Source organism: Nomascus leucogenys, chromosome 6 (genome assembly GCF_006542625.1).
Source record: "Nomascus leucogenys isolate Asia chromosome 6, Asia_NLE_v1, whole genome shotgun sequence".
Classification (NCBI taxonomy): domain Eukaryota; kingdom Metazoa; phylum Chordata; class Mammalia; order Primates; family Hylobatidae; genus Nomascus; species Nomascus leucogenys.
This window is the reverse complement of record NC_044386.1, coordinates 57,363,842-57,390,296: the sequence shown is the minus strand read 5'-3', so window position 1 is coordinate 57,390,296 and position 26,455 is coordinate 57,363,842. Positions and strand designations below refer to the sequence as shown.

The following is a 26,455-nucleotide window of genomic DNA, read 5'->3' as shown; positions in this document are numbered from 1 at the left end:
ACACTGCCTCCGGAAACAAGCACTGCATGCACAAGTCAAACAGATACCTAAGCCCCCAGTGGACAGAGCTTAGGCACCAGTGGGCAGGCACAGAGCAGGCAGAGGGTAAGCACTGGAGCAGGACTGGATTAAGGCCTCCAGAGCTGCTCCAGGCCTCCACAGCTCCTACTACTTCAACAATCCTTGCCACAACTGCTTTCCCATTCACTACAGAGAAACTTACTTGAGCATCTCTCTTCAGATATTATTCCACAGATTCACATAGAAAAAGAAAATCACCACAGGAGAGTTTGAAAAAGATGATGAATGACTTTGATTGTTTCCCACAGGATGGAAATTAGGTTGAAAGATTGGGAGTTTGGGGTGGGCACAGTAGCTCACGCTGTAATCCCAACACCTTGGGAGGCCGAGGTGGGTGGATCACTTGAGGTCAGGAGTTCAAGACTAGCCTGGCCAACATGGTGAAATCCTGTCTCTACCAAAAATACAAAAATTAGCCGGGCGTGGTGGCATACACCTGTAATCCCAGCTACTCGGGAGGCTGAGGTGGGAGAATCGCTTGAACCTGGGAGGCAGAGGTTGCAGTGAGCTGAGATCATGCCATTGCACCCCAACCTGGGCGACAGAGCAATTCTGTCTAGAAAAAAAAAAAAAAAGGCTGGGCGCGGTGGCTCACACCTGTAATCTCAGCACGTTGGGAGGCCGAGGCAGGCAGATCACGAGGTCAGGAGATTGAGACCATCCCGGCTAACATGGTGAAACCCCATCACTACTAAAAATACAAAAAATTAGCCTGGTGTGGTGGCGGGTGTCTGTAGTCCCAGCTACTCGGGAGGCTGAGGCAGAAGAATGGTGTGAACCCGGGAGGCGGAGCTTGCAATGAGCTGAGATGGGGCCACTGCATTCCAGCCTGGGTGACAGAGCGAGACTCCATCTCAAAAACAACAACAAAAAAGAAAGATTGGGTGTTTGGAAGCATCAGTTCTAGTTTCTACTCTGCTTGTAACTGGGAAGCCATGGGCAAGTCATCTGGCAACTCTGGACCTTAGTTCTCTCACTTATAAAATGAGTAGGTTTGACAAGACAATCTCTAGTATATTTGTCAGATCTAAACTTCTATTAGTCTATAGTAAGATTACTAAGAACCAGGAAAGCGTGGTTTATATTATAAATCAAACTTAGCTATAATATGGAGAACATTTAAATATATAGATTCTGAGGCCCCACCCAGGACCTTTACAGAGTCCCTTACACAACTGACTGGACCGTATGACCAAAGGATAAGGATGAGCTGGCTGGGTGAACCTGTGCTGGTATTCAGGAACTGACATTCTGTGGGGATAAGTATTCACATTAATGAATAGAGAAATGTCTATTTAATTTGCAAATGATCACAAGCTAGTGGGGCAAATCAGTATTTCAAACAAACTTAGAGATTGAAGGAATGGTCAGAAGTCAAGAGCATAAATGTCAGAGAGGAAAGATCAAATGTATTGCCCCTGGAGAAGAAAGAGAAACTTCACTAAGATGAAGTTAGTAAGTCATATATATCAGAAAAAGATCTGAATGTCAGAGTAGATAACTGACCAGGAATCAGAAAATTAGCAGTGGGCCTGAAGGAATGTAGGAATTGACTGAGGTTGTCCTCACTTTGCATGGTTCTTAGATGAAAGAATGTCAGTCCCCAAACAACAGGGCTGAAATTTCAGTTGCCAAGGTTTATTAACTGTGAGTAATTACATGAAGTACAAACTTGATTGCTAGCTCTTCAGTTCACAACATAAATAACAGATGTGTATCACGATCAGTGACAAATCACGTCACTTCTTTCACAGTCTGTCGGTGACTAGTCACTGTGCATCTGTTATTCAGTTAATGCACAAACAACAAAGTGTGCAGTGGGGTTGCCTCCTTGTCTTCCAATGATGAAACCCAAAAACAATAACTGAAAGAGGGAACTGGCTAACAAAGATGAAAATGCAGCAAAGTAACAAAAACTGGTAACAGGAACGTAAATAGGGTTATAGAAGAAATAGCTAACTGTGAGATTACTGACATTGCTGCTATTTAAGGGACTCTAGATATGCACCAGAGGAACTTAGTGAAGGCAAACTAATCAATGTAAATGAGGAAAGTGGTTGTGACGAAAAGTATGAAGATGTCCCAGAGGAAGTGACGCTGGCAAAAACTTCACATTAAAGAAACTCTTGCAGATATTTCATGACACTGAAAGCACAAAGTGTAAAATATTGGAAGCTCATCCAAACTTAGAAGGGAGTATCATGACAATTCACCAAGGCACAGAAAAGATGTTTTCTCAGTATCATAAACTATATGACAAAAAGGAGGCAAGTACTGTTAAAGTACTTGGGATTTTTTTTTATAAATATGGACATACCTGGTTTTATTGTGCTTCACTTTATTGTGCTTTGTAGATATTGTGGGTTTTTTTAAAATAAATTGAAGGTTTGTAGCAAGCCTGCATTGAGCAAGTCTTTCAGCACCATTTTTCCAACAGCATGTGCTCATTTTGTTTCTCTGTTGCATTTTGTTAATTCTTGCAATATTTCAAACTTTTTCATTATTATATCTGTTATGTTAATCTGTGATCAGTGATCTTTGATGTTACTAATGCAATTGTTTTGAGGCACCATGAACCACATGCATAGAAGACAGTGAACATAACCAATAAATGTGTGTGTCCTAACTGCTCCACTGACAGGGTATTCCTCCATTTTTCTCCCTCTCTTCAGGCTTTCCTATTCCCCCAGACACCACAATACGAGGAAATTAAGCCAATTAATAACCCTACAATGACCTCTAAGTGTTCAAGTGAAAGGAAGAGTCACATGTTTCTAACTTTAAATCAAAACCTAGAAATGGTTAAGCTTAATGAGAAAAACATGTTGAAAGGCCAAAAGCTAGGCATCTTGTGCCAGTTAGCCAAGTTGTGAATGCAAAGAAAAAGATCTTGATGGATATTCAAAGTGCTACTCCAGTGAACACGTGAATGGTAAAGTGAAAGAGCCTTCTTGCTGATATGGAGAAAGTTTTAATGGTCTAGACAGAACAGCGGTCCTCAACCTTTTTGGCATCAGGGACCAGTTTTGCAGAAGACAATTTTTCCACGGACCAGGTTGCAGGGGGTTTCGGGATGATTCCAGCGCATTACAGTTATTGGGCACTTTATTTCTATTATTACTTTTTTTTTTTTTTTGAGATGGAGTCTTGCTCTGTCGCCCAAGCTAGAGTGCAGTGGTGCGATCTCGGTTCACTGTAACCTCAGCCTCCTGGGTTCAAGCGATTCTCCTGCCTCAGCCTCCCAAGTAGCTGGGACTACAGGCATGCATCACCACGCCTGGCTAATTTTTGTTTTAGTAGAGACGGGGTTTCACCATGTTGGCAAGGCTAGTCTCAAACTCCTGACCTCAAGCGATCCCACCTGCCTTGGTCTCCCAACGTGCTGGGATTACAGGTGTGAACCACCATGCCCAACCTATTATTACATTGTAATATATAATGAAATAATTATAAATTCACCATAATATAGAATCAGTGGGAGTCCTGAGCTTGTTTTCCTGCAATTACATAGTCCCATCTGGGGGTCATGGGAGACAGTGACAGATCATCAAGAATTAGATTCTCATAAGGAGCATGCAATCTAGATCCCTCATGTGCACAGTTCACAATGGGGTTTGTGCTCCTGTGAGAATCTAATGCTGCTGCTGATCTGACAGGAGGCGGAACTCAGGTGGTAATACAAGTGATGGGGAGCGGCTGTAAATACAGATGAAGCTTCTCTTACCGCCCCCACCACTCACCTCCTGCTGTGTGGCCTGGTCTGTGGCCTGGGGGTTGAGGACCCCTGAGACAGAAGATCAAACTAGTCACAACATTCCCTTAAGCCAAAACCTAATACAGAGCAAGGTCCCCAACATTGAGGCAAGACCCTTTTACAGCAAAAAGACTACCACTCACTGAAGGCTCAGATGGTCATTAGCATTTTTTTTTTTTTTTAGCAACGAAGTGTTTTTTAAGGAAGGTATGTGTGTTGCTTTTTTAGACATATGCTACTGCACAATGAATAGACTACAATATAGTGGAAACGTAAGTGTTTTTTTTTATAAGGCATGCACTTTTATTCAACTGGTCTCAAGTCAGTGTACGGGTATGCCCTGGCTACCTTCACCCACTCCCAGGGAGACCAAAAGCCTTCATACATCTCAAGCTGGGGGACAAAAAAGGGGGGCCATGAAGGCTGATCATTCAAAATAAAACAAAATAAAGAAGTATTAAGGCAAAGATTTAAAAAATGTTGCATTACATAATTTACATGAAAGCAATGCTATCACCTCCCCTGTGTGGACATGGGAGAGGACTGGGCCATTCTCCTTAGAGAGAAGTGGGGTAGCTTTTAGGAGGGCAAGGGACTTCCTGTAACAACGCATCTCACGATATTTGGAATGACTATTAAAAAAAGAACAATGTACAATCAAAGTCCCTGGCCACACTGTAGAACTTTGGAGGATGCTCACTCCAACCAACTGCTGTCACCTTCACCATTCCAGTTTTTAAATCCTGAGTCAAGCCAAACAAAACAAAACAAAATAAAAAAACAAAGTCATGCCAATCTCATCTTGTTTTCTACACAAGTTAGGTTTTGTCAAGAAAGGGTGTAATGCAACTAAGTCACAGTGCGCCCAGAAGCATTTGCTGTGGATGATGGAGGTGCCTGACTCATCGTATTCCTGCTTGCTGATCCACATCTGCTGGACAGTGGACAGCCGGGCCAGGATGGAGCTGCCGATCCACACGGAGTACTTGCGCTTGGGAGGAGCAATGATCTTGATCTTCATTGTGCTGGGCGCCAGGGTGGTGATCTTCTGCATCCTATCAGCGATGCCAGGGTATGTGGTAGTGCCGCTAGACAGCACTGTGTTGGCATACAGGTCTTTGAGGATGTCCACATCACACTTCATGATGGAGTTGCAGGTAGTTTCATGGATGCCACGGGATTCCATGCATAGGAAGGAAGGCTAGAAGAGCGCCTCAGGGCAGTGGAACTGCTTGTTGCCGATGGTGATGACCTGGCCGTCAGGCAGCTTGTAGCTATCTCCAGGGAGGAGCTGGAGGCCACCATGGCCATCTCCTGCTTGAAGTCCAGGGTGATGTAGCACAGCTTCTCCTTGATGTCATGCACAATTTCCCGCTTGGCTGTGGCGGTGAAGATGTAGCTGCGCTAGGTGAGGATCTTTATGAGGTAGTCAGTCAGGTCCTGGCCAGCCAGGTCCACATGCAAGATGGCGTAGGGGAGGGCATACTCCTCATAGATGGGCACAGTGTGGGTGACCCCGTCACCATAGTCCATCACGATGTCAGTGGTACGGCCAGAGGTGTACAGGGGCAGCACGGCCTGGATGGCCATGTACATGGCTGGCCTGTCAAAGATCTCAAAAATGATCTGGGTCATCTTCTTGTGGTTGGCCTTGAGGCTCAGGGGGGCCTTGGTCAGCAGCATGGGGTGCTCCTTGGCAGCCACACACAGCTCGTTGTAGAAGGTGTGGTGCCAGATCTTCTCCATGTCGTCCCAAGTGGTGACAATGTCCTGCTTGATGGGGTACTTCAGGGTCAGGATGCCTCTTTTGCTCTGGGCCTCGTCGCCCACATAGGAGTCCTTCTGACCCATGCCCACCATCACGCCCTGGTGCCTGGGGTGCCCCACGATGGAGGGGAAGACGGCCCGGGGTGGGCATCGTCACCTGCAAAGCTGGCCTTGCACATGCCAGCACCGTTGTCAACGACAAGCATGGTGATATCATCATCCATGGTGAGCTGGCGGCGGGTGTGGACGGGTGGCAGAGAGGCGAGGGCAAGGCTCTGTGCTCGCAGGGTGGACACGGTCTCAGCAGAAACATAAGTTTTATATGCACTGGGAAACCAAAATATTTGTCTGACTTTACTTTTTTGTGATATTTGCTTTTTGCAATAGTCTGGAATCAAACCTGCAATATCTCTGAGGTATGCCTATAAATAAAATTTCTTTTCTCATTATTTATAATGTTTTAAATTACAGCTTACTAACATTAGTTTTACTATGTTTTTTCATTTCTCTATACATTTGTAACCAATAGAAATAGAGTTTCAAATGTTTTGACACACATTTATGTATCATAAATTTTCTCATTGATTATTAAGATCATATAAAGTCAGCTAGCATGGTAATTTTTGGTCTCACATTGGTGTGCAAAGCAAAAACTACAAGTATTTAGGAAACACGAGGTGAGTTTTTCACTGTACTAAGTACTCATCAGATATTTCTACAGCACTGGGTCCAGTTTAAGCTTTACAACCAAAGATTGGCATGGAAAATGAAGAGAAGATAATAATAACAGGTAAGAGACTAAAAAAACTGGCCATAGAAAAACTGTTTAAGGAAATTGATAGATTTTAGCCACTGAAAAGACAGCTAAAGTGGTAATTTAACTATGGCTGATCCTCAATGACTTTTACATAAGTGATACTGACTAGTCATTATACATCTCTATAGATGACTGAACAAACAAAAACCAATTTTAACTGGAACATGATGGATTTGGGTTAACTTAAAAATGAACTTACAGTGAAAGAGGTACTATATATCAGAACAGATTTCAAAGAGAGCTCTGTAATTTTCTTTCTGCAAGTCCTAAAATGAAAAATTAGTTCTTATCCAATTGGAATGGTTTAAGTTTTGAAAACAGGCAAGGGAAGATGGACTGTATGACCTGTATAAGTCTCTGCCAGAGTTAAGATGCTGTGATTTTTATCATTGTAGAACTTTATTTTACCTGAAGCTGCCAATTATTTTTGAGCACTGTACTTAAATTGTTCTTTGCTTTGCACATTCAGCTCCCTTTCTCCCAGACCCTCTCCAGCTAAAGGGCATTAGATTATGGAGTGGAACTCTGATGGGAAAGGAAAGCTGCAGAACAATCCTTTTTTCAGTGAGGCTGTGTGATGGGGACTGCAGTGGCTTTGATGTACGCAGCTCCCACAGCATCGGTGCATCCATACAAATGAGCCCTGAATGCCTGGGACAGGTCTTTGCTGCTGCTGCTACTGCTGCTGCTGCATTCTGTGCACTCAGACAGTACTGCTCCAGAGCACCTGCCTGGGTTTGAAATATGGAGATTCATTATAAAAATCCATAAATTCATTGCCAAATTGGGCATATTAACACCCTCCCAGGACAAGGCATTTACAGGGAGGACAAATATTGACCTTTTGATCTGTCTTCAGTGCTGATAATTCTTGAAATTAAACTAGACAGTTCTTGCCACAAAAAATCCACAATCTTGTCCCCATTTAAAATCATCAGGCCTACCAGGTAAGGGATTGGTATTTTCAAACAGGGCACTGATGTGTTCTCCATTCTCCTGTTTTCTCAACTCCATTTATGTATTAGCTCTGCTAAACTTGAATCTTGGTCCAACACTCTTTGGAGATGGCTCAAAAATAAAATCTCTAACACAGTGCAGTGTCCTAGCCCTGCATCCTTTTTCTAATTAGTAGGTTTCCAGAAGAAAACCATGTGTCAGAAAAAAATCCAAACCCTGAATGCTGATAGCTCCCAACAAGAAGAAGTATGAAAGAAACAGAAACTCTTTAAACTATAAGTTATTTGAGGATAAGGTATCTTCTATTTAAAAAATACTACTAGGAATATTTGCTTTCTACTATAATTCTGGCTTTGAAAACAACAAAGTTGGCTTTAGAAATAGAGACTACAAATATTCTCCACTATTGAGTCCCACAGCAGAAATGAAATTTGTTCTTTAATCAAACTTCCAGTTGGAGATTGCTCTGAGTTTGTTTTTGTTTTGTTTTAATCTGACCTGGAGTTTTAGACTTGAGAATTGTCTCTACAGCAAAAATGTCCAGTATTGGTTGGTGGTTGGGCATTCCTGAATATGTCCAAATATTTACTGATGAGAAGGTTGTAAATTCTTTTTTTTTTTTTTTTGCAAGGGACTGGAGTTTGTTTATTTATTTTTATGTTTTTGAGATGGAGTCTTACTCTGTTGCCCAGGCTGGAGAGCAGTGGTGTGATACCAGCACACTGCAACCTCTGCCTCTGGGTTCAAGCAATTCTCCTGCCTCAGCTTCCTGAGTAGCTGGGACTACAGGTGCATGCTACTATGCCCAGCTAATTTTTGTATTTTTAGTAGAGACAGGGTTTCACCACGTTGGCCAGGCTGGTCTTGAACTCCTGATCTCAGGTGATCCACCTGCCTTGGCCACCCAAAGCGCTGGGATTACAGGTGTGAGCCGCTGCAGCCGGCTGGACTGGGGTTTTATTATTACTCAAATCAGTCTCCAATTCTTATTTTATTTTTAGAGATGGGGTATTCCTCTGCCCAGGCTGGAGTACAATGGCATGATCATAGCTCATTGTAACCTCAAACTCAGGCTCAAGTGATCCTCCTGTCTCAGCCTCCCAAAGCACTGGGATTACAGGCATGAGACAATGGGCCTCTTTTCTTTTTTTGACATAGATGTTTATTGCTGCAAACTCACCTCTTAGCACTGCTTTTGGTGCATTCCATAAGTTTTGGTATTTTGTATTCTATTTTTGTCTCAAGATATTTTAAAAGTTCCCTTTTAACTTCTTGACCTATTTGTTGTTTAGAAGCATGTTGTTTAATTTCCATGTATTTGGAAATTTTCTAAAATTCCTCCAGTTCTTAACTTGTAGTTTCATACTTTGGTGGGCAGAAAAGATATTTGATATGATTTCAATCTTCTTTGTCTTTCTTTTTTTTTTTTTTTTTTTTTGAGAAGGAGTCTCGCTCTTTCACTCAGGCTGGAGTGCAGTGGCGCGATCTTGGCTCACTGCAGGCTCCGCCCCCCGGGGTTCATGCCATTCTCCTGCCTCAGCCTCCCACGTAGCTGGGACTACAGGCGCCCGCCACCTCGCCCGGCTAATTTTTTGTATTTTTAGTAGAGGCAGGGTTTCACCGTGTTAGCCAGGATGGTCTCGATCTCCTGACCTCGTGATCCGCCCTCCTTGGCCTCCCAAAGTGCTGGGATAACAGGCGTGAGCCACTGCGCCTGGCCTGATTTCAATCTTCTTAAACTCATTTAAATTTATTTACACTTGTTTTGTGCTCTAACATAATTTTTTTTTTTTTTTTTTTTTTTTTGAGATGGAGTCTCATTCTGTTGCCAGGCTGGAATGCAGTGGCACAATCTCGGCTCACTGCAACCTCCAACTCCCAGGTTCAAGCAATTCTCCTGCCTCAGCCTCTCAAGCAGCTGGGACTACAGGTGCGTGCCACCATGCCCGGCTAATTTTTTTGTATTTTTAGTAGAGACAAAGTTTCACCTTGTTGGCCAGGTTGGTCTCGATCTCTTGACCTTGTGATCCACCTGCCTTGGCCTCCCAAAGTGCTGGAATTACAGGCGTGAGCCACTGCATCTGGCCCTAACATATGATTTACCCTGGAGAATGTTCCATGTGTGCTAGAGAAGAATGTATATGATGTTGCTGCTGGATGCAACGTTCTGTATATGCCTGTTAGGTCCATTTGATGTAAAGTACAGTTTAAGTCCAATGCTTCCTTATTGACTTTTTTTTGTCTGGATGAAACGTCCATTGCTTAAAGTTGGGTATCAAAGTCCCCTACTATTATTGTGTTGCAATCTATTTCTCCCTTCAGGTCCTTTAATATTTGTTTAATATACTTAGGTGCTCCAGTGTTGGTGCATCTATATGTATAATTGTTATAGTCTCTTGATGAACTGACCTCCTTATCTTTATATAATGACCTTGTCTCATTTTACAGCTTTTGACTTAAAGTCTATTTTATCTGACATAAGAATAGTTACCCCTGCTTTCTTTTGATTTCTATTTGCATGGAATATGTTTTGCCATCCTTTTACTTTCAATCTATGTGTGTCCTTGATGGTGAAATGAGTGTCTTGTAGGCAGCATATAGTTGGGTCTTGTTTTTTAATCAACCATTCTATGCCTTCTGATTAGAGAATTTAGTCCATTTACATTCAAAGTAATTATTGATAGGTAGGGACTTACTACTGTCATTTTGTTAGTTGTTTTCTGATGGTTTTGTGGATCCTTTTTTCCTTCTTCTCTTGCTGTCTTCCTTTGTGATTTATTTGCTCTAGTGTTAGGCTTTGATTCCTTACTTTTTATTTTTTGTGAATCTACTATAGGCTTTTGTTTTGTGGTTACCATGAGGCTTACACAGAACATCTTATAGTTATAACAGGCCATTTTAAACTGATAACAACTTTGAGTGTGTAAAAAAACTCAATACTTTTACTCTACCTGCCCCTCATATTTTATGCCTTTACTAACAACATTTACATCTTTTTATATTGTGTATTCATTAAGCAATTATTATAGCTATTATTATTATTATTTTATTTTTCTGAGAGAAGGTCTCATTCTGTTACCCAGCCTGGAGTTCAATGGCTCAATACTGGCCTCCCAGGTTCAAGTGATTCTCCTACCTCAGCCTCCTGCATAGCTGGGACTATAGGCACATGCCACCACACCCAGCTAATTTTTTTATTTTTTGGTAGAGATGTGGTTTTACCATGTTGGCCAGGCTGGTCTTGAACTCCTGACCTCAAGTAATCTACCCACCTCAGCCTTCCAAAGTGCTAGGATTACAGGCATGAGCCACTGCACCCAGCACTATTAGAACTTTTAAATAGTTTTCCCTAACCTTCATGCTAAAGATATGAGTAACTTACACACCACCATTACAATATTATTCTGAATTTGATTGTGTACTTACTTTTACCAGTGAGTTTATATGTTTTAATGTTTACTAATTAGCATCCTCTTCTTTCAGCTTGAAGAACTCCGTTCAGCCTTTTTCATAAGACAATTTTGGTGGTGATGAACTCCCTCGGCTTTTGCTTATCTGAGAAAGCATTTCTCTCTCCTTCATTTCTGAAGGACAGCTTCCAGGTATTCTTGTTTTCTCCTTTAGCACTTTGAATCTAGCTTGGCACTGTGGTGGACTTGGAAGCCTAGTCTGTAGGTACAGGCCAGGAGTCAGGGACCATGGGGGCCTACCCAGTGATGAGTTTTACTGGGACAGGCCAGGTGTTGAGGAATGAGGCAATGTCTGGTATTCACTCTCCTTCCCTCACACAGAGGGTATCTTTCTCCATGCTGTGCTGTCTGAGGTTTGGGGAAGTGTGACAAGGGTAACGTAAAACTGTCTTTCCTGCCCTCTTCAATGTATCTTTTCTTATTTCTACATGATACCTCATTGCTGTAATCTCTCATCTGATTTCCCTAGTTCTTGTGAAGGTATTTTCATGCATGGATAGTTGTTTACATTGATATTTCTGTGAGGTGATGAGTGCTATAAAGTTCAATTTCACCATCTAGCTGATGTTCAAACCCTCAGTTTCTCTCCTATAGATTCTTACTGAATTGATCTGAGTAGGGATTGCCTTTTTTTTAAGCTCCTCAGCTGATTTTTTTTTTTTTTTTTTTTTTTGTATACCAGTTTGAGAACCATTGTTCTGGAATTTGCTGCTCAAAGTGTTCTGCATGTTGAAAATGCAGAATTTTAGGCTCTATCCTGGATCTACTGAAAGCAGAAACCATCTTTTAACGAGATCCCCAGATGATTCATTTACCCATTAAAGTTTGATAAACACTGCTCTTGAACAATGTCAACCTTGGCTATACATTAGAATCATGTGGGGGGCTTTTAAAAAATGATACATGCATTGATATTTCTTTAAAGCTTTCCAATGATTAAAACATGAGTATCACTGAACTAGAATGTACAAACACAAATATCTGCTCAGGTATACTCTAGTCATGATGCGTAGAAGGAAAAGAGAGAAAGTTTGAACTCCCACTTTCAAGAAGAGAGACACAGGGTACCTACCTTAACAGAAGAATACTGCTAGCACCAGAAAGAAAATGACTCTTACGATGATAAAGGCCTGAAGGGTAACTCCCAAATTTCATTTCACAATACTCTAACTGCTATGCTTGTTTACGGAATCTTTGCTCTACCTCTCTAAAACCAGCCTTCATTGTTGTCCTGTTCTCTGCCCATTCCTCTCCCCAGTCCACAACCAAAGATTCTACTCTTGAGATTCCTCAAGAAAACACGTTTTTGACTCTAGGGAACAAAAATGGATCCAGCTCAAAAGAAATTCCCCATTCTGCAGTAAGGTTGCAAAGGATATATTTTTACCAACACATTCTCTTGTGGTTCATCTCATTCCCTTCAGGGTGCCTGCTGGCAATGACACAGGATACCAGAATTGCTGATAGAACCTAGTCTGTCTCCATAGGAGAAACTGTCTCCTTGCCTGTTGTCTCCTTGCCCCTGAGCTTTCTTGATGTAGTTCTGCTGCCAAAGTGAGTGGAATTTTCCCCTGGGCCTGATTTCTATTGTTAAGTTTTTATATTATTGAAATCTAACAGTGGCAGTTGCCTCCCCATAATCTAGACGATGCTTGAAAATGATGAAAAGGAAACATGTCTATCTATCTCTACTCTTTATAGAACAATCAGAATGATCATGCACACCACAAGAAACAATTAACAGTTTCAGTCCATATGACTTCTGTTGTTTCCAAACAACCACAACAAAACCATAATGACAACAAAAAGATGTTCTTCAATGTTCATGACACTGAGATCTCCCATCTACTTCCAGTAGGCCTCTTAAAGGCCTCTTTTTCCTGTCTTAAATGTTATTATATATATTTAAGGTATACAACATGTTATACTATATATAGTAAAATGGTCTTTTGTGTGAGGTATTTCCTACATCACACTAAAGAGACTTTGTTAGATAATATAATTAACAAAGCTACATTTCTTCAACTGGTTCAATGTGGAACTAAGGTATTGTCATCAGGGATATAATGATCATAGCTGCTTACAGGTGGTATATGATCTGGAGCTATGATTCCTTCTCCACAAAATGGGGATAAGACTATCTCCTTTTTAGTTCTGCTATCAAGATTAAATGAGATAATAGATATATAACTTTGTAAATTGCAAAGTGGTCTACAAGATTTAGATATGCTTATTATTAGTTGGTAGGAATGAGTGACATATCCTGGAAGACAAGCAAAGAAATCATTTCCAGGACACAGCAAAAGTATTATGGGACAGATGAAGTTCTCTGATGGCAAATCTCTGCACAGGTGAACAAGGGTTCTATTTCTAGTTTCCTATTAAAGGTAAGAGGCAACACTAGACATTGCCTTTGACATTAGTTTCAAACAAGCAGACTGATCAGAGGCAATGCATGGGATCCAACACTCCACGGAGACGGTGTCTGTCAATTCTGTCATGACCATTAGGCTCTCTACCTCATTCAGTTTAAGTACCTACAAATCCCTAAACTCCACTGCCATTCAAACTGGCAGACACTAAGGCTTGAGCACTAAAGGGAAAACAAGCGGTGCTTTTTCAGATCTAATAATGGCTGGCCAGAGGATTCTATCCCTGGTAGCACAGCTGCTTCTACCAGGAAATTGATGAGATAAGCTTGTGAGATGATGGCTGATTTCACATCAGGAAGTTCAGTATGATTTGAATGAAAGACTCTGCATTCCAAGACTCTGCCCTGCCGTGAGATAGGCAGGCCTATTTCTATCCAGCTGCTCTCTACCATGCAAAATGACATCACTTTCTAGAACACAGACAATCTCTGGGAACAACCTGCTGGCAAGCAAGCAACAAAACTTCTGGAAAAAGAAAATAAGCTGTAATCATCAAATGCTAGGGATAGGAAACAAACAGACGATAATTTCATTCCTCAGCTGTTAACACTGTTTCTTCTTTCTTCACAAGTTGCTTTCATTTTTATTTTATTTTTCGGATGGAGTCTCCATCTATTGCCCAGGCTGGAGTGCGGTGGTGTGATCTCGGCTCACTGCAACCTCCACCTCCCAGGTTCAAACGATTCTCCTGCCTCAGCTTCCTGAGTAGCTGGGATTACAGGTGTGTGCCACCACGCCTGGCTAATTTTTGTAATTTTAGTAGAGACAAGGCTTTGACATATTGGCCAGGCTGGTCTCGAACTCCTGACCTCAGGTGATCTGCCTGCCTTGGCCTCCCAAAGTGCTAGGATTACAGGCGTGAGCCACCACACCCAGCCTTTAATTCTAAGTGTGCAGTTCAGCAGTGTCAAGTACATTCACACTGTTATGCAACCAATCTCCAGAACTCTTCATCTAGCAAAATTAAAACTCTACACCCATTTAAAAACTTTTTTCCTAGTATGCAATTATTATTAACTATAGTCACCATGCTGTACATTAGGTCTCCACAATTTACTCATGACTGCAAGTTTGTTCCCTCTTACCAACATCTTCCCATTTCCCTACCCCCACACCTGACTCCTGGTAACTACTTTTTTACTCTTTTTATGAGTTTGACTTTCTTAGATTCCACATATGTGAGATCATGCAGTATTTGTCTCTGACTTATTTCACTCAGAATAATGCCCTGCAGTTGCATTCATGTTGTCACAAATGGCAAGACTTCCTCCTTTTTATAGGCTGGGTAGTATTTCATTGCATATGCATATGTGTGTATCTATATATGTGAATACACACACGTATACAATGGAATATCTATATCACAGATATATGTGTGATATACAGATACACACACATACATGATATACCATTTTATATTTGTGTGTGTATATACATGTGTGTGTATATATATATATACGTGTATATATATATATATATGCCATGATTTCTTTGTTTTTTTGGAGACAGCATTTCACTCTGCCACCCTGGCTGGAGTGCTCATTGCAGCCCCAAACTCCTTGGGCTCAAGCCATGCTCCTGCCTCAGCTTCCCTAGTAGCTAGGACTATAGGCATGAACCATGCCCAGTTATTTTTTATTTTTTTGTAGAGACAGGGTCTTACTATATTGCCCAGGGTGGTCTTGAATTCCTGAGCTCAAGTGATCCTCCTGCTCAGTCTCCCAAAATGCTGAGATTACAGGTATGAGCCACTGCACCTCGCCCTACCACAATTTCTTTGTCTATTCTTTTGTGAATGAACACTTAAAAGATTGTTTCCATTTCTTGGCTATTGTGAATAACGCTGCAATGAACATGAGAGTGCAGAAATCTCTTCAACTCATTTCCTTTGGATATATGCCCAGAAGTGGGATTGCTGGACCACATGGTAGTTCTACTTTTTTTTTTTTTTCCCTTGAGACAGAGTCTTGCTGTATCCCCCAGGCTGGAGCTCAGTGTCACAATCTCGGCTCACTGCAACCTCTGCCTCCCTGGTTCAAGCGATTCTCATGCTTCAGCCTCTTGAGTAGCTGGGATTATAGGCAAGCGCCACCACACCCAGCTAATTTTTGTATTTTTAGTAGAGACGGGGTTTTGCCATGTTGGCCAAGCTGTTCTTGAACTCCTGATCTCAGGTGATCCACCCACCTTGGCCTCCCAAAGTGCTGGGATTACAGGTGTGAGCCACTGTACCCTGTGGTAGTTCTATTTTAAAATTGTTGAGGAACCTCCAAACTGATTTTCAAAATGGCTATACTTTTTTAGTATTTGGAGATAGGGTCTCACTCTGTTGCCCAGGCTGGAGTGAACTGGTGTGAACACAGCTCAGTGCAGCCTTAACTTCCTGGGCTCAAGCAATCCTCCCACCTCAGCCACCCAAGTAGCTGGAACCATAGGTGCGAGCCACCACGCCCAGCCTCAAAATGGCTATACTAATTTACATTCCCATTAATAGTGTACAAGGGTTCCCTTTTCTCACCAATAACAAGTATTCTCACCAATACTTGTTATCTTTTGTCTTTCTTATAATAGCCATTCTAACGTGTTTGAAGTGCTATCTCATTGTGGTTTTGATTTGTATTTCCCTAATGATCAGTGATGTTGAACACCTTCTCATATACTTGTTGGCCATTTTTGTGTCTTCCTTGGAAAAATGTCTATTCAGCTCCTATGCCTATTTTTAAATCAGGTTATTTGTTTTTCTGTTATTGAGTTGTATGAGTCTCATATATTTTGGATTTAATCCCTTATCAGACAGACATATAGACTATAAATATTTTCTCCCATTTTGTGGGACACTTTTTCATTTTGTTGATGGTTCCCTCTGCTGTGCAGAAACTTTTTAATTTGATGTAGCCCTACTTGTTGTTTTTGCTTTTGTTGCCTGTGTTTTTAGTGTCATATTAAAAAAGGTATTGCCAAGACTAATGTCATGGAGCTTTCCCCCTATATTTTCTTCTAGGATTTTATGGTTTCAGGTCTCATGTTTAAATCTTTAATCTGTTTTGAGTTTATTTTTGTGTATGGCATAAGATAAAGATCGAATTTTATTTATTAATTTATTTTGAGACAAAAATCACTTTGTCATTCAGGCTGGAGTCCAGTGGCATGAACACAGCTCACTGCAGCCTCCGCTTCCCACACTCAAGCGACCCTCCTGCCTCAGCCCCCCAGGTAGCTGGGACTACAGGCACATGTCACCACGCCCAGCTAATTTTTTTGTATTTTTTGTAAAAATGGGGTTTCAAAATGTTGTCTTGAACCCCTGAGCTCAAGGGAACCTCCTGCCTCAGCCTCCTGAGTAGCTGGCTAATTAGCACCCAGATAATTTTTGTAATTTTAGTAGACACGGGGTTTCGCCATGTTGGCCAGGCTGATCTCAAACTCCTGGCCTCAAGTGATCCACCTGCCTCAGCCTCCCAAAGTGCTGGGATTACAGGCGTAAGCCACCATGCCTGGCGAGCCACCGCACCCAGTTCATTCTTTATTTTGATGCCAAAAGACTCCTAGGTTTGGCCACAGTGAGCCACTTCAAGTTGTTTCCTGTCCTTTTGACATGTTATTACTTGAGCACTTTTAAAGTTTCTAGCACAATAAGATATCCCAGGCTCATCTTACCCTTTCTCTGCCCTGGCCCAGAATCAGCTAGTTGTCAAAGGCACCTAATTTTTTTGGTGGAGAGTGGCATTTAAAAACTTACACCTAGGTGTTGTGTGATCATTGTTATTGGAGGGTCATTCGTCACAGGCCTTCTCAGTAATGAAGTTAAGAAAGTATGTTTGAGGGTGTATATTTATATCCATTTCTGTATCTCAATGTTAAAAACCATGGGTTTACACTAATTTCTCTAATTCTATTCCAATTTCAAAGGGTTCATTCTGTAGCAGGACGAGCCGCAGACAAGAACCCCTCAGACAACGAGTTATGGAAGGAAACGGCTTTACTCAGCTGGGAGCATCGGCAGACTCACGTCTCCAAAAACCAATCTCCCGAGTGAGCAATTCTTGTCCTTTTTAAGGGCTTACAACTCTAAGGGGGTCCGCGTGAGAGGCTCATGATCGATTGAGCAAGCAGAGTGTATGTTACTGGGGGCTGCATGTACCGGTAATTGGAATGGAACAGAACAGGACAGGGATTTTCACAGTGCTTTTCTATATTATGTCTGGAATCTATAGATAACATAACCGGTTAGGTCAGGGGTCGATCTTTAACTACCAGGCCCAGGGTGCAGCGCTGGGCTGTCTGCCTGTGGATTTCATTTCTGCCTTTTAGTTTTTACTTCTTTCTTTGGAGGCAGAAATTGGGCATAAGACAATATGAGGGGTGGTCTCCTCCCTTAATTCTAGTCTCCCCCCTTTCCATACTTGTAACTCCCTTTTCTAACAATGAGAGACCTACCTCCTATTATCCTCACTTTACTTATGTGCTCAGTCCCAGGATACAAGGAAAGTAGTTTCAGAACTCCCAAGTCATACCACAGCAGAAGACTGAACTCTTGATCTTTTGTTCCAAATGGGGTCCACCCACAGCCCTTCCCATTTCAGTTGATGGCAACTCCATCCTTCTAGTTGCTCAGATAAAAAACCCTGGAATCATCCTGGAGTCTTTACTCTCTCTTTCATACTACACATCTATCTAATCTGTCAGAAAATCCTATCAGTTCTATCTTCAAAATGTATTCAGAATCTAACCACATCCCACCACCTCTACCACTATCAATCACCCTGGTCCAAGCCACCACCATCGTCTTGGGTCTAGATTGCTCCCAGCTAGTCTCCCTGCCTCTACCCTTGCCCCTTAATCAGTCTGCCATCAACACAGCAGTCAGAGTAGTGCTTTTAAAAATGTAAGTCACTTTCAATCACTCCTCTTAACATTCCAATGATCACAAAACACTCAGATGTAGGTTGTTAAAACCCTGCAATGGTTCCTTATTTCACTCAAGAGTAAAACCCAGAGTCCTAAAAATGTCCCTATAACTTTCTGGCCTCACCTCCTATTACTCCCTTCATCATGCTACTTTACTCCAAACACAACAGCCTCCTTGCTATTTGTCACATTCTACAGCTATAATCTTATTTACGCCCTTGGCTATGATTCCTCTGCCAGAAACGATTATTTTACTTCCTTCAAGTGTTCAATCTCACTTCAACAAGGCCCACACTGACTATTGTATTTGATATGTATACTTGATATTACAACCACTCTCCCAACTCTAGCAGTCCCCATTTTCCTTACCCCACTCTATGTTTTCGTATTCTACAGCACTTATCACTTTCTAATATACCATATATTATATCATTTACTAATTTTTTATGTTTATTATTCATTGCTTATTCTCCACCCTTGGATCACTACTAGAATTTATGAGGACATGAATTTTTGTCTCTTTTGTTCACTGAAGAACAAAGGGGCCTAGAACAGTGTCCAGCAAGCTGTAGACACTCAACAAATATTTGCTGATGTTGAATGAATAAATTATTAGGAACCCAGCATTATGAATTGTTTCACCCCTTATTTTGGCAGCATGGCTTGACTAAAAATTTTCTGTAAAACAATTTGATTTTTAATCTATAATAGCAATTTGGACCAATAGCTCTCATATTTATTTTTCAAACCAGCATTCTCTCAAAGAGGAATGTGTCCTTACAAGAAATTTAGTAACATACCCACACCAGTGAGCCAAGGTACTTCAAATGAATGTTAAACTTCCACAGAAAATGCCATAGTTTTTATTTAACATGTATGTATACCTATGTGTGTACATATCAGTACAAGCATATCTTATTTTATTGTGCTTCACTTTATTGTGACTCACAGATACTTTTTTTTTTTTTTAATAAATTGAAGGTTTGTGGCAACCTGGCATCCAGCAAGTCTACTAGCACCATTTTTCCAATAGCACATGCACACTTCATGTCTCTGTGTCACATTTTGTTAAATCTTGCAATATTTCAAAGTTTTCCATTATTATTATTTTTTTCTTGTGGTGATCTGTGATCCTTAATGTTACTACTATACTTGCTTTGGGGCACCATAAGCCATGGCCATAGAAGACGGCGAACTTAACAAATGTTTTATGTGTCCTCACAGCTCCATCAACCAGCTGTTCCCCCAACTCAGTCCCTCTCTTTGGGCCTCCCTATACCCTGAGACACAACAATATTTAAATTAGCCAATTAATAACCTTTCAATGGCTTGTAAGTGTTCAAGTGAGAGGAAAAGTCACACGTCTTTAACTTTAAATCAAAAGCTAAAAATGATTATGCTTAGTGAGAAAAGCAGGTTGAAAGCTGAGATAGGCTGAAAGCTAGGCTTCTTGAGCCAAATAGTGAGCCAAATTTGTAAATGCGAAGGAAGAGTTCTTGAAGGAAATTTAAAGTGCTACTCCAGTGATCACATGAATAACAGAAAAGTAAAACAGTCTTCATGCTGATACGCAGAAAGTTTTAGTGGTCTGGATAGAAGATCACACGAGACACAACATTCCCTTTAATCAAAGCCAAATCCAGAGCAAGGCCTTACCTCTCCTCAATTCTGTGAAGGCTGAGAGAGATAAGAAAGCTGCACAAGACAAGTTTGAAGCTGGCAGAGGTTGGTTCATGAGGTTTTAGGAAAGAAGCCATCTGTATTAAGTCTACTCTCATACTGCTATAAAGGAATACCTGAGGCTCAGTGTGGTGGCTCATGCCTGTAATCCAGCACTTTGCGAGGTCGAGGCAGGCAGCAGATCATCTGAAGTTAGGAGTTTGAGACCAGCCTGGCCAACATGGTGAAACTCCGTCTCTACTAAAAATACAAAATCAGCCCGGCATGGTGGCGTGTGCCTGTAATCCCAGCTACTCGGGATGCTGAGGCAGGAGAATCACTTGAACCCAGTAGGTGGAGGTTGCAGTGAGCCAAGATCGCGCCATTGCACTCCAGCCTGGGCAAAAAGAGTGAAACTCCATCTCAAAAAAAAAAAAAGAAAAAGAAAAAAAGAAAAAGAAAAAAAAGAAAGAAAAGAAAAAGAAAAAAGAAATATCTGAGACTGGGTAATTTACAAAGAAAAGAGGTTTAACTGACTCACAGTTCTGCAGGCTATAAAGGAAATATAGTGGCTTCTATTTCTTGGGAGGCCGCAGGAAACTTACAATCATGGTGGAAGGCAAAGGGGAAGCAAGGCATCTCACATGGCCGGAGCAGGAGGAAAAGAGTGAGGAGAAGGTGCTGCACACTTTTAAACAACCAGATCTCGTGATAACTCTATCACAAGAACAGCACTAGGGGGATGGTGCTAAACCATTCATGAGAAGCCACCCCCATGTCCAATCACCTCCCACCAGGCCCTACCTCCAGCATTGGGGATTATCTTTCAACATGAGATCTGGGCAGGGACACAGATTCAAACCATATCACCACCTCCATAACATAAAAGTGCAAGATGAAGTAGTAAGTGCTGATACAGAAGCTGCAGCAAGTTACCCAGAAGATCTAGCTGAGATCACTTACGAAGGTGGCTACAACAGATTTTCAATGCAGATTAAACAGACTTCTACTGGAAGAAGATGCCATCTAGGACTTTCATAGATGGAGTAAAGCCAACGTCTGGCTTCAAAGCTTCAAAGGATAGGCTGACTCAGATTAAAGGATAATGCAGCTGGTGACTTTAAATTGAGGCCCAATGCTCATTTACCATTCTGAAAATCCCAGGATCTTTAAGAATTATGCTAAATATATTGTGCCTGTGCTCTATAAATGAAACAACAAAGCTGGGGTGACAGTACATCTGTTTACAGCATGGTTTACAGAATATTTTCAGTTCATTGTTGAGACCTGCTGCTCAAAAAAAAAAAAAAAATCCTTTCAAAATATTACTGCTCACTGACAATCTACCTGATTACCAAAGAGATCTGATGGAGATGTACAGGAGATTAATGTTGTTTTCATGCTTGCTAACATCCAGTTGTTAGCCCATGGATCAAGGAGTAATTTGGACTTTCAAGTCTTATTTTAAGAAATACATTTCATAGGCCGGGCGCGGTGGCTCACACTTGTAATCCTAGCACTTTGGGAGGCCAAGGCAGGCGGATCACGAGGTCAGGAGATCGAGACCACGGTGAAACCCCGTCTCTACTAAAAATACAAAAAATTAGCCGGGCGTGGTGGTGGGCACCTGTAGTCCCAGCTACTCGGAGAGGCGGAGGCAGGAGAATGGCGTGAACCCGGGAGGCAGAGCTTGCAGTGAGCCGAGATTGTGCCACTGCACTCCAGCCTGGGCGACAGAGCGAGACTCCGTCTCAAAAAAAAAAAAAAAGAAATACATTTCATAAGACTATAGCTGCATGAATAGCGATTCCTCTGATGGATCTAGGCAAAGTAAATTGAAAAACTGAATGCCATCATTCTAGATGCCATTAAGAACATCTGTGGCTCATGGAGGGAAGTCAAATTATCAACATTAATAGGAGTTTGGAAAAAGTTGATTCCAACCCTTATGATTTCAAGGTGTCAGTGGAGGAAGTAACTGCAGATGTGGTAGCAATAGCAAGAAAACTTGAACCTGAAGATGTGACTGAATTGCCGCAATCTCAAGATCAAACTTGAAGGGATGAGAAGTTGCTTCTTAGGGATGAGCAGACAAAGTGGTTCTTGAGATGGAAACTACTCCTGGTGAAGATGCTGTGAACATTGTTGAAATGACAACAAAGGATTTAGAATATTCCATAAACTTAGTTGATAAAGCAGTGGCAGGATTGGAGAAGATTGACTCCAATTTTGAAAGAAGTTCTACTGTGGGTAAAATGCAGTTAAACAGCATTGCATGCTACAGAGAAATCTTTCATAAAAGGAAGAGTCCACTGATGTGCCAAACTTCATGGTTGTCTTATTATAAGAAATTGTCACAGCCACCCCCACCTTCAGCAGCCACCACCCTGACCAGTCAGCAGCTGTCAACATCAAGGCAGGACCTTCCACCAGCCAAAAGATTTTAACTTGCTGAAGGCTCAGGTAATTGTTAGCATTTTTTAGCAAAAAAGTATTTTTAAATTAAAATATATAAATGTTTTTTTCCAGACATAATGCTATTGCACACTTAACAGACTACAGTATAGTGAAACATAACTTTTATATGCACTGGGAAACCAAAAAATCTGTGACTTGCTTTATTGCACTATCCACTTTATTGCGGTGGTCTGGAACTGATTCTGCAATATCTCCAAGGTGTGCCTATATATATATATATATATATATATATATATATATATATATATATATACATATATATATAAACCTCTGCTTTTAACAGTACTGTGAGGGCCTAGAATTTCATTTGGAATTAATGTACACATTTGACAAACTTGACTGTTTTGAGAACAATGTTTTTAAAACGCTCAAGTTCTCTGTCTGCTGATCAAAATGGACATTAACATCCTAACATACTTTGCATTTTCCTAGTATCTACAAGGCCAGATATTTTTATCTTTTAATTTTTCAAATTTTTAAAATCTAATTTTTTAAATTAATTTTTTTTTTTTTTTTGAGACAGAGTTTCACTCTTGTTGCCCAGGCTGGAGTGCAATGGCGCGATCTTGGCTCACCACAACCTCCGTCTCCCAGGTTCAAGCGATTCTCCTGCCTCAGCCTCCTGAGTAGCTGCGATTATAGGCATGTGCCACCACCCTGGCTAATTTTGTATTTTTAGTAGAAACAGGGTTTCTTCATGTTGATCAGGCTGGTCTTGAACTCTCGACCTCAGGTGATCCGCCTGCCTTGGCCTCCCAAAGTACTGGGATTACAGGCGTGAGCCACTGTGCCCAGCTGCTAATTTTTTTTAAAGAGATGGGGTCTTGCTCTGTTGCTCTGGCTAGAGTGCAGTGGGATGATCATGGCTCACTGCAGCCTTGACATCCTGGGCTCTGGTGATTCTCTCACTTCAGCCTACTGAGTGGCTGGGGACAATCAGCAATTTTTTTTTTTTTTTTTTTTTTTTGTAGAGATGAGATCTCCCTATGTTGCCCAGGCTGGTCTCAAACTCCTGGACTGAGGCAACACTCCTGCCTCATTTTTCTGAAGTGCTGGGATTACAGGCATGAGCCTGTAAGGCTTTATTTTATTTGGAAGGCTTTATTTTATTATTTTTTTGAGACAGAGGCTTGCTCTGTCGCCCAGGCTAGAGTATAGTGGCACCATCTCAGCTCACTGCAATCTCTGCCTCCCGGGTTCAAGAGATTCTTGTGCCTCAGCCTCCCAAGTAGCTGGGACTATAGTCGTGAGCCATCATACCTGGCTAATTTTTTTGTATTTTTAGTAGAGACATAGTTTCCTCATGATGGCCAGGCTGGTCTTGAACTCCTGACCTCAAGTGATCTGCCTGCCTCAGCATCTCAAAGTGCTGGGGTTACAGGCATGAACCACCGCGCCCGGCCAAAGGCTTGATATTTTTAACATGTGGTGCACCAAAGATTTTTGTATGTAAAATTTTGCGTAAATGTATTTTCATTGTGGAAGCTAATACTTGCATCAGATTTTCAAAGGAGTCTCTGACCTAAAATAAGTTAAGAATCACAGCATTAAACTTGTAGAGTTCCTCCATTAAAAATTAGCTTCCCAGGCCAGGCGTGGTGGCTCACGCCTGTAATCCCAGCACTTTGGGAGGCTGAGGCAGGCAGATCACGAGGTCAGGAGATCGACACCATCCTGGCTAACATGGTGAAACCCTGTCTCTACTAAAAATCCAAAAAATATGCCAGGCGTGGTGGCAGGTGCCTGTAGTCCCAGCTACTGGGGAGGCTGAGGCCGGAGAATGGCGTGAACCCGGGACGTGGAGCTTGCAGTGAGCCAAGATGGCGCCACTGCACTCCAGCCTGGGCGACAGAGAAGACTCCGTCTCAAAAACAAAAAACAACAACAAAAAATTAGCTCCCCGAGGACAGGAACCATGTCTGTCCCATCATCAAATCTTAGTTCCTACCAAGTAGTAAATAATAAATGTTGAACAAATAAAAATAAGGAAATGAATAAAGAATGGATGAACAAATCACTAATTTACTGCCTCAGCTCACATTATCTCTTCTTTGCCCAGCTTTCTAAGGGTTGGGTCACAATAGCGCATATGACTGATAATGAGTCAGAGAAGGAATAAGACTTGCTCAATGCAGTTATCACTAAACTTGGCTGGGGGGAACCTTTGTAGGAGTGAAAAAGAAATCTTAAAGATGCAAAAGACATTTGTCTTTCTGTACATTTTTAAAGTAACATGTGGCTGGATGCGGTGGCTCATGCCTCTAATCCCAGCACTTTGGGAGGCTGAGGCAGGAGGATTGCTTGATCCCAGGAGTTTGAGACCAGCATGGGCAACATGGAGAGACTCTGCCTCTACAAAATACAAAAAATTAGCTAGGCATGGTGGCACACACCTGTAGTCCCAGCTACTCAGCTGACTGAGGTGGGAGAATTGCTTGAGCCTGGGAAGTCGAGGCTGCGGTGAGCCGTGATTGTGCCACTGCACTCTAGCTTAAGTGACAGAGTGAGACTGTATTTGGAAAAAAAAAAATCTACTTTTATGGAGTTTTTGAGGCATAGGTTTCCTGGGGGCTTTGGGGTGCTGTGTACTTCTAGGTACTAAGAGGAAAGGCCCAGAGTACAGGCTGCTAAGAGCTTGCTCCAGGTCCCAGGCTTAAGGGGAGAAGGTAATATTTATTACCCTTAAAGTTCCCTGTTTGGCTGTCCAACTCAGCTTATAAAAGTAAGAATGGAGACAGAAATTCAAATAAGAATTCTGCCCAGGAGTAGACATTGTGGATCTCTACTGCATCTTTTTGGAACCTGAGTATATTAGGCAGAGCACAGAAGCTACTCTTCCCTAACATCATACCCTGACCTTCGAAGGGACTTTAAAATGTTTATTATCCAATTTCTGCATTATGCTGGCCATAAAGAATCATTTCTATTTATAAGGGAATTATCCACTAAGATTGATCAGGCTATTGTTGAGGACAGATTCCATCTCTGGAATGGCTGCATCTATTCTGCTGAGGGAACTTTCTGCCATGGATGGCTTGGCAATGAATTACCAGAAATACTCAAGAGGACAGCAAGTTGCCTTCTGTCTCTGCTTTACACACAGCAGAAAACCCAAGTGGTTATGGAATACAGTGAATTACCCAGAAACAATCAGTTACCAGAAGCTCTCTAGGATTACAGTGATGACTAACCTCAGAGATGAAGCCTTCCAAGAACCTCTTCTCAATTTTCTTTTTTTTTTTTAGACAGAGCCTCGCTCTGTCACCCAAGCTGGAGTGCAGTGGCACGATCTCAGCTCACTGCAACTTTCATCTCCTGAGTTCAAGCCATTTTCCTGCCTCAGCCTCCTGAGTAGCTAGCTAATTAGTACCTGGCTAATTTTTGTATTTTTAATAGAGACAGGGTTTCACCATGTTGGCCAGGCTGGTATCAAACTCCTGACCTCAAGTGATCCAGCTGCCTTGGCCTCCCAAAGTGCTGGGATTATAGGTGTGAGCTACCATGCCTGGCCTCAAGAACCTCTTCTCTAAACCAGACCTACAAATGATATTCTTGACAATGGAATGGATTATTTGAAGCACAGAAAACAGAAGGGAAGTCAAACAAACATGAATACAACAGGGAACTCTTCCATATAGCTTTTATGCTGGGCAAAAGAGCTCTAATTCTGGGCAGAAGTTGTTCAAACTTCATTACTCAATGTTAAAAAAAAAATGCTTCAGTGGGTACCTACTATGTGTTAAAGCATAGCGCTGGGCACGATGAGAGAACTAGGGTGAACAAGATGAGAAGAGTCCATAATCTCTAATACTAGAGATAAAATATGAACACTAATAACTGGAATGCAGGTGAAAAAGAGATACAGATACATTTAGAAGAGACAGAACATTTGGCTAGTGGCAGTGGGGTCTTGTTGCCTCTGCTTGGTGGATTAAGGAAAGAAGGAAAGAAGGTTAGGGCCTTGGATGCCCAGCTAAGTAGGCTTCTTTTCTTTTTCTTTTATTTTCCCTTCCTTCTTTTCTTCCTCCCTTCCTCCCTTTCTTCTTTCCTAATACTTTACATCCTTAGAAGTTTTAGGTAGAGAACTGAAGATGATAAGAACTGCTCTCTGGAGAAATTAATACCGTAGTAG

General features: G+C 41.7%; 1 protein-coding gene and 1 pseudogene across 6 annotated transcripts in view; both read right to left on the bottom strand.

Moving 5' to 3' along the window:
* FRMD5 (FERM domain containing 5) overlaps positions 1 to 26,455 on the bottom strand; it is a 335,004-nt gene that overhangs the window by 110,546 nt on the left and 198,003 nt on the right. The window lies entirely within an intron of this gene.
* On the bottom strand, positions 4,511 to 5,981 carry LOC100586946 (annotated as a pseudogene). The gene has a single exon (XR_178388.3). The product of XR_178388.3 is annotated as an actin, cytoplasmic 1-like (transcript).